Source organism: Cyrtonyx montezumae, unplaced genomic scaffold, assembly GCF_038088225.1.
Source record: "Cyrtonyx montezumae isolate F1298 unplaced genomic scaffold, pur_monq_1.0 scaffold_2, whole genome shotgun sequence".
Taxonomy (NCBI): domain Eukaryota; kingdom Metazoa; phylum Chordata; class Aves; order Galliformes; family Odontophoridae; genus Cyrtonyx; species Cyrtonyx montezumae.
The window spans coordinates 9,628,960-9,636,221 of record NW_027071936.1 but is presented as its reverse complement, the minus strand read 5'-3'; positions in this window follow the sequence as shown (position 1 = coordinate 9,636,221).

Sequence of the window (7,262 nt, the reverse complement as noted above, 5' to 3'; positions counted from 1 at the left end):
AAAGCTACAGTCAAGCACGAATGGATTCACCATACTGACCGCTGTAGTAGGAGTTAGGTGTGTGCGGCAAAGCATTCCTTTGCCCTTGAGTCCCTTCACCTTTGCTTGACAAGTAATGGCAGTGACTCTGCTGCCTGGCCCAGACTCCTCTTTGCCAGGAGAAAGGTGAGGGAAGAAATCTTTCAATTCTTCTAAAATGCAAGGTTTACACAAAAGTTGTGGATGTTTGTCATCGCTGTTCCTTTTTACACCACAGCATTTGTCACTTAATTGTATGCTGTCAAACTGAGATGTCACAAAGTGTACATAACAAATATTTTAGTATAAAACTGAATTTGCATCAATTACATCTGACAAAGAATGGAATAAGCAATGTATTTTTGGAAGGCGAGTCATTAGTGAGGAGTTGTGACAAAAGGACTGTTATACAGCTCAGACAAGCTATTCAATGTTGCTGTAACTGAGCTAAAAAGAATAGTTGCCTCCAAAAGGCTGAAGAAAACTGTAGAACAGCATTATCCTCCATAGATAACTTACCCGGTTGTGGTTTGCTGAACAGACTGCACCTTGATTTTCTTGATGTTTTTTTCTCTGTTACTATGGCCAGCTACTGCAGCCCACCTTGTGTGTTAACCTGTGAGCCTCACGTTGCTGTCTGTGCATTTGTGTATACTAGGTAGCTCTTCTGTGCCAGCATTCCTGTTGGCGTGACTCTTCTGTTACTCTTAGAGGAGTTTTAAGATGAAGGCTCTTGGGTTGAAGATCTTGGATAATAACATATTAAATAGTGTATCAATACATGGGCTAGATTCTAAACCAGGGAAACGCCTGCTATGGAAATATTACAAACCTTTCAGGTAAAAATATGAAATATTTAACACGTTCACTGCCAAGTACCTACCCCAAATCCTTTTCATTCATTCCAGTTCCATACATTGTCTTAAAAGCAAAAATCCTAGAAATGGACTGATTTCAATTTAACATATACCTAAATAAAGTTCAAATTTTCCAGTGTAGTGATACTTGGACTTGTAACTGCTCTAAAGATGATAGTATCCCATAGATTAAAATCAGATTTGCTGGCTTGGTAAGTCATCTGGTAATAAGAAGTGGATTGATGTTTACAGGTACGCTTTACCCATGTTTTAATCATGCTTCAGCTTGTTATTTGCTTTTCCTGGTTTGTATTATTCTGAAATCATAGACTTGAGATGGGCTCATTTGGACAAGAATGCGGTACTTGAGTTACTAGAATCGGCTTACAGACCTGCAGTGTTATAAAGCAAAAGACTGTGTGGAAATGCTTGATTTAGTCTGGTTAGGGTTAGGGGTTTTTTTTACACATTACAAGACAACCATCTCAGTGCTTGCTTTGTATGCAGCCATCTGGCAGATCAGTTGCAACTATGGAATGAATACAGAAGAAATAGTTAGGCAGAAAGCACAGAAATGCATTGCCTGTATGCACAGCTTACACTTGCTGCTAAAACAAAATATTCAGGTCTGGTGTCAGTTCTGGAGATGAATAGCAATGGGGAAATTCAGTATGTTTTCTTAGTAAACCTGTTGACAAGATTGAATACACTTTTATTATTTGTAGATGTCTTTGAATACGGAGATATGAGATATATTACAGCAGAGCAAGGGAGAAGGATTTGTGCCAAGATCTTAGCACAAACCTAGCAGTATCCTGGGGATGTGGAATAAAGCAGTGTCCTTGCTACATGTTGGAATGTTTGACAGTTTTATGCCATATATTGGAAATACTGTATTGGTACATGCGGAGAGTCTGAATAGCTGTGCTCATTCCCTTTCTTCACAGGTCTTGAACATGTATGAAACTCTTCATTTCAGTGTTGAAATAACAACTGCTATTAATGCATCACCAATTATTTGGGGATTTGTCAGGTACCTGAAGCAATCCTTCTTCCTCTCATGCTTAATTTGGTTTCTGGCATTTAATTTTTTTCAGTCTGAAACGTTCAAGATGACTCAGAGTTGTAGACAGCATACTGAATATGGCATTTAGACTGGGAGATATGTTAATGGCTTCAAGCTCAAAAAGGGAAGATTTAGGTTAGATAAAAGGAAAAGATCTGTTACAGTGTGGGTTGTGAGGCACTGGAGCAGCTTACCTTGCAATGTAGCTGATGCCCCATCCCTGGAGACTTTCAAAGCAAGGCTAGAGAAGGCCCTGGGCAACCCGATTTAGCTGTTCATTGCAGGGGAGTTGGACTGGAGGGCCTTCAGAGGTCCCTTCCATCTCTAAGGATTCTTTGATTCTGCGTAGGGCCCTCTCAAATGCCTTGCCAACATGTCTCACTATTGCATTCACAGTAACTTTGAATGCCAGAACTAAAGCATTATTTTTTGGTTTTGTTTTTCCGGAGTTCAAACTGCCAGACACCTTTAGAAATGTTCTAATCCACTTATTTTTATTTTAAATGCAATACCATTTATGCAGTTATCTTAGTTTGTCTGAAACTCCTAATCTTGCAAGGCTTTCAGGTATCATTGCTGTTCTATACTGACACCGTGACAAGTCCTCCTCTTCAAGGACTAACATTCTTGCTTTAACTAGAAGCTGCAGACTTGTTACAAGTCATTTCTGTAGTATGTAATTCACTGACACGTGAAGGGATTAGGCCTGATCATTTGGCATTGTCCTCGGGCTTCACTTGATTTGAAGCAAGAGCTCTTGTATGCAGTTTGCACTGACTGCACCATTGATTGTTCAATGGAACTTTCTCATGTAGTTGGCAATGCCTGATAAAAATCTATCGTCCCAATAAAAAAAAAAAAGGTCTGGATTAATCAGAATTTAGCTTTTAAAACTGGCATTTCTACATCATGATTCAAAGAGTTTGGTACTTGGCAGAAAAATGTGCTGTGTTCCAGAGAGATTTGTATTTTTGAAGGCAAATTGTCTGAGGATAGTTGAAATATTGTTTAATACCATGTCTGCTACTGATGGGACAAAAGAACTGTGACAGTCATGCAAAGTTGCAGCTTTTGATCATAAAATGAAAATTAATTGTTGAAGAACTGTGATCTTTATGCTTCAAAACAAAGTTAAAAAAAAAAAAGCTTCTTGTAAAATCTTAGGCTAACCACTAACTATGAGTATCTCACTAGCTTTTCAGTCCATATGAATGTATTCCCTGCTTTTTTTTCCCGTTTAAAACACTTTCATTTTACCCTTTTGTATTATACTGCAGCAAATTCTGTGATGGCAATTTGGATTATCTGATTTGGATTATCTGAATTACTGATATTACATTAGTTGCTCCGTGAATGCGTTTATCTTTCTCTGTGAAGTTAATCTATTTGAGTATTATGACTTACTAGATGGATAACTTTTGTAACTTATGGCAAAACTATGTTTTCACAAACAAACAAACAAACAAAACAACTTGCTAAAGCCAGTACACGTAATTTTCATTGCTTGGATATTTTGTTTTTCCTTTTTCACAACTTATGAGTGAAAAAATATCAGTAGATGGGTGATACTTTTTCTGGAACACAACATATCGTATCAAATTTTCTCTGAATCCTAGTAAGGCTAGTAAGTCATTCACCCTTAGCTTAGTGGCAAAGGATTGTCCATTCATTTACTCATTATCTTCAATATCAGTGCAATAAAATATCATTTCTAACCCATCATGCCTTATCAGAAATAAAATCTATCTAAAATATGGGCTATAAAAGCTACTGTTGTAGTAGAAATAATAGCATATGATCCCTTCAGTAGGGAAACCTTAATTACAATTTTTAGTGAAAATTATATGAACATACTGTGTTTTGCCTTACTGATTAATAAAAATGTGAAGTTAGGTAACTCAGAAAACTGTATTTTGTCTGCTTGGTACCCTTTGGTATCAAGTTGTATAATACCAGCTTTTGTTGCATCTGTGTGACTAAGTGTGCCTTTCTCTGCCACTGCACTGATATAAAGAATACCATGTTGAAGTCCTGAAAATTTTAGGACTCCAAAAGTAACGCCTTCTATTTTATAATGTTGGTCCACAATGTCAGAGGTGAATGTTGTTGGTTTGGCAGTAGAAACCTTCCCACCAACATCCCAAATCACAAAAATAATCTTTTCTGTAGCTGAGAATTTGCTCTATGAAATAGTGTTATTGTGCTATTTGTGTGTTATAATTTACATGGAAATAAATAAGGCGCGTTAGTTTCAAAGTGACTTATGGTAAAACACAAAAGATTTTTTATTTAATGAATAAAAAATCTCTTTTCACTTCACCAAGGTGTTCAAAGAGATGGTATGACTCACCAATGCCCAAAAATTTCTGCTGTATGCCTCTTGGAGTAAAACAAGAATTGGCTGAAGTGAGTTAATAGGTAAGTTGGATACTCAGTAAAGGTGTTTTGAATACATATTTTCCTTTCAGTTTGTAATGTGCTTCAGGGTTTAGTGTATGTTTTCAGGGTTTTGATTTTTCGATTTCCTGCAATATTTTCTTGTAAAAACTGTCAGTAAAAGGAGTATTTCAGTACAAACATCTTGTAGAGGGTGCAGCAAAATAAATTGGAATTTTTCTTCAAGTCTGATGAAGATTCTAAAGAGAGATACATGCTCTTGAGAAACATTAAAGCAAAGACGACTGCACATATCCCCCCCACACAATGTACATCCTGTTCTTCCTCTGTATGTGGTACTGTTTGACACGTGAGAAGCTGACAACTGGAAAAGGAGTGTCTCACAGATAACTTCCTCAGAAGAGAATAGCGTGCAGTAGTATTCCTTTCAAGTTGGGTCCTTGCCAAGAAGCAGAAAGTTCATTGAAGAATCGTTTTAGTTTTCTGTAACTGTCAATGGAGGCTTGCTCTTTCCTATGATCTTAAGCACACCTGATTCTGAAAAGGAGTGGCTGAATGAGGTTTTACCCTATATTTTTAGTCTGTGTAGGTGCCAGCAGGTCAGCAAGACAGTTAAGGTAAGCAAAACTGAATAATAATTCTCGACAGATTTTTCTGTGTCTGTGTTATATGTGCACCTCTGTTTTGGCAAAACACTAACTCCATGTGAAGTGGTGCCACCAAGAATTCCTTTATAAGAACTGACACAGGCATCTCAGAGCACTGAGGCTATCCTTGTGCTGGCTCTGCAGGTTTTCTATGTAGGTCACCGCATAATGTTTCACTCGCTCCCCAGACCACTGTGCCAGAAAGGTAGCAATGACTGCTCCAGTTAGAATTTTAACTGAGAAGGTTGGAAGTTAGTGATTGAGACCACCCAAAAAGGGAAGAGGCCTCACACAAATAACGAGAGTGTGGTAGTTGGCCTTTAGCCATGAGTTGTACTTGAAGCTTTTCTTGGAATTGTCTGCCACCAATGGAACAGGAGGTTTGAGACTGTATGATGCAGTTGTGTTAGCATCTGCTTAATTTGAAATTAAAGTGAGTTGGGAAAAGAATGACCAGACCAAAAAAACCCAAAAAAACAGCTTTTGTCTTTTTTTGGTAGGATAACACACAGCCTCATTCTGCATATGCCTGGCAGTCTAAATTCTTGTTAATTTCATTTTCATGGATTTGGTATCTGAGAAGAATTTTCTCTCAAGTGTCATGAACATACCCTTGCATAATCAGAACAGCTTCTCACTGCTGGCCATGCAACTCCAGAAATATAAACTTTTGGAAAAACAAAAACACTTGCAGGTATCTTTTAGGTGCATTATAGAGCTTGCTCCTTGGCTTCTGAAATGAGTACTTTGGAGATAAGGGAGACTGATATTATCTGGCTGTGTGTGTCACAGTACTGAGACAGCATCTAACATGGACATGAAAAGGACAAAACACTAACTAGCCTAAGTTCCTCATTTCTTGCATAGAGTAGTCATAACTCAGGATAGAAAAGCCATTATTTCACTGGGAAGAATATAATGAGTAGATAAATAAGTAATATATAGAGAGAATTACTGTTAAAAAGTGTAACATTTGTTCCTGCTAGTCAGAAAAGAAAAATAGTTGATCGAGACAATAATTATTTTATCATGGCTTCATGTGGGAGAGTTGTGAAATTCATGCTAAGTTAAAAAACAGCAGCAACCCCATTAAGCATTTAAAGTGTCTGTGTTGTTTTTGTGCTAGGGGAGAATCTGTCCAGTGTAGATAAAAACTGCTCTTTTAATGAATGACTTGAAGCAAGACTGGTGCCATTCAACTTGAGGGCTTCTGCAAGTGAAACTCCTGTAAGAGTTTTCATATCCTCCAGGTACCAAGGCTTTTACTTTTATGAAAAGATAAAGAAAAGATGATTTGTAAAGCATTAGAGCAGATTTCTGAATGGCAGTTCTGGTAGAGTATGTCTTGCTGAGATCTTTATAGTTGTTATCCTTATTCTATTATTAATTAAGCTCTGAAAATGCATTTATCTGTGTGAGGCAAATGCTGTGACACACGATTTTGTAAAAAACAGGATATTTCAAAAGATAAAACACAGCAGGATTCCAAAACTCAACGGAAGGAATAATTCTAAGAAGAGGGAGGGGAAGGAGAGTATAAGAATTTCAAGACCTGCACTAACATGGTAAAAATCAAGATTATTCTGGAGCATAACATACTGCCCTTTTGACTTTCAATTCTAAAGAGCCCTCTCTACTCTCATGACAATAGGCAACCTAAACTTTAAATATAACATGAGTTGTCTATAAAAATACTACAGATTCTGGTCAAAGTCATTAGTATTATGTGGAACATACTGTATCAGTCAGCATTACTACTCTATGTAAAATAGAAATCAAGAGAAGCTAGTATTATTCAAGAAATCTTCCTAGTTTCCCTTAACTATCATATTTGAGATATATTAATTTTAAGAAGACCTAGGAAAAAAAATCTTAGACTCTTAAAAAAAAAAAACAGAATGTAGTGAACTTCTTAGATGACATGTTGGGCTAGTTCCTTAGAGGGTGTAAATAAGCATAGCCATTTTCTTCTTTATGAGAGAGTTGGTACAGCTCAATTTTTCAGACTGCAGGTGTCTTGACACACAGTTGCAGCCAGGTCAGTACCACTACAACAGAAACTAGTTGTACAGAGATAATGGGAGCTGATTGAGCTTTTCCTTGCTCTCGTGTTGTCACAATTGCATTTTTTTTTTTTTACAGAGCATAATTGAAAGTCAGGTTCCTTCTGGTAGCAGAAGGAATGGAAGAAAATAAAACTGTTTAAAAAAAAAAAAGTTGTTAATGATAAAAAATAAATAAATGAACTGAGTCCACATAGATGCAATGCAAAAATTA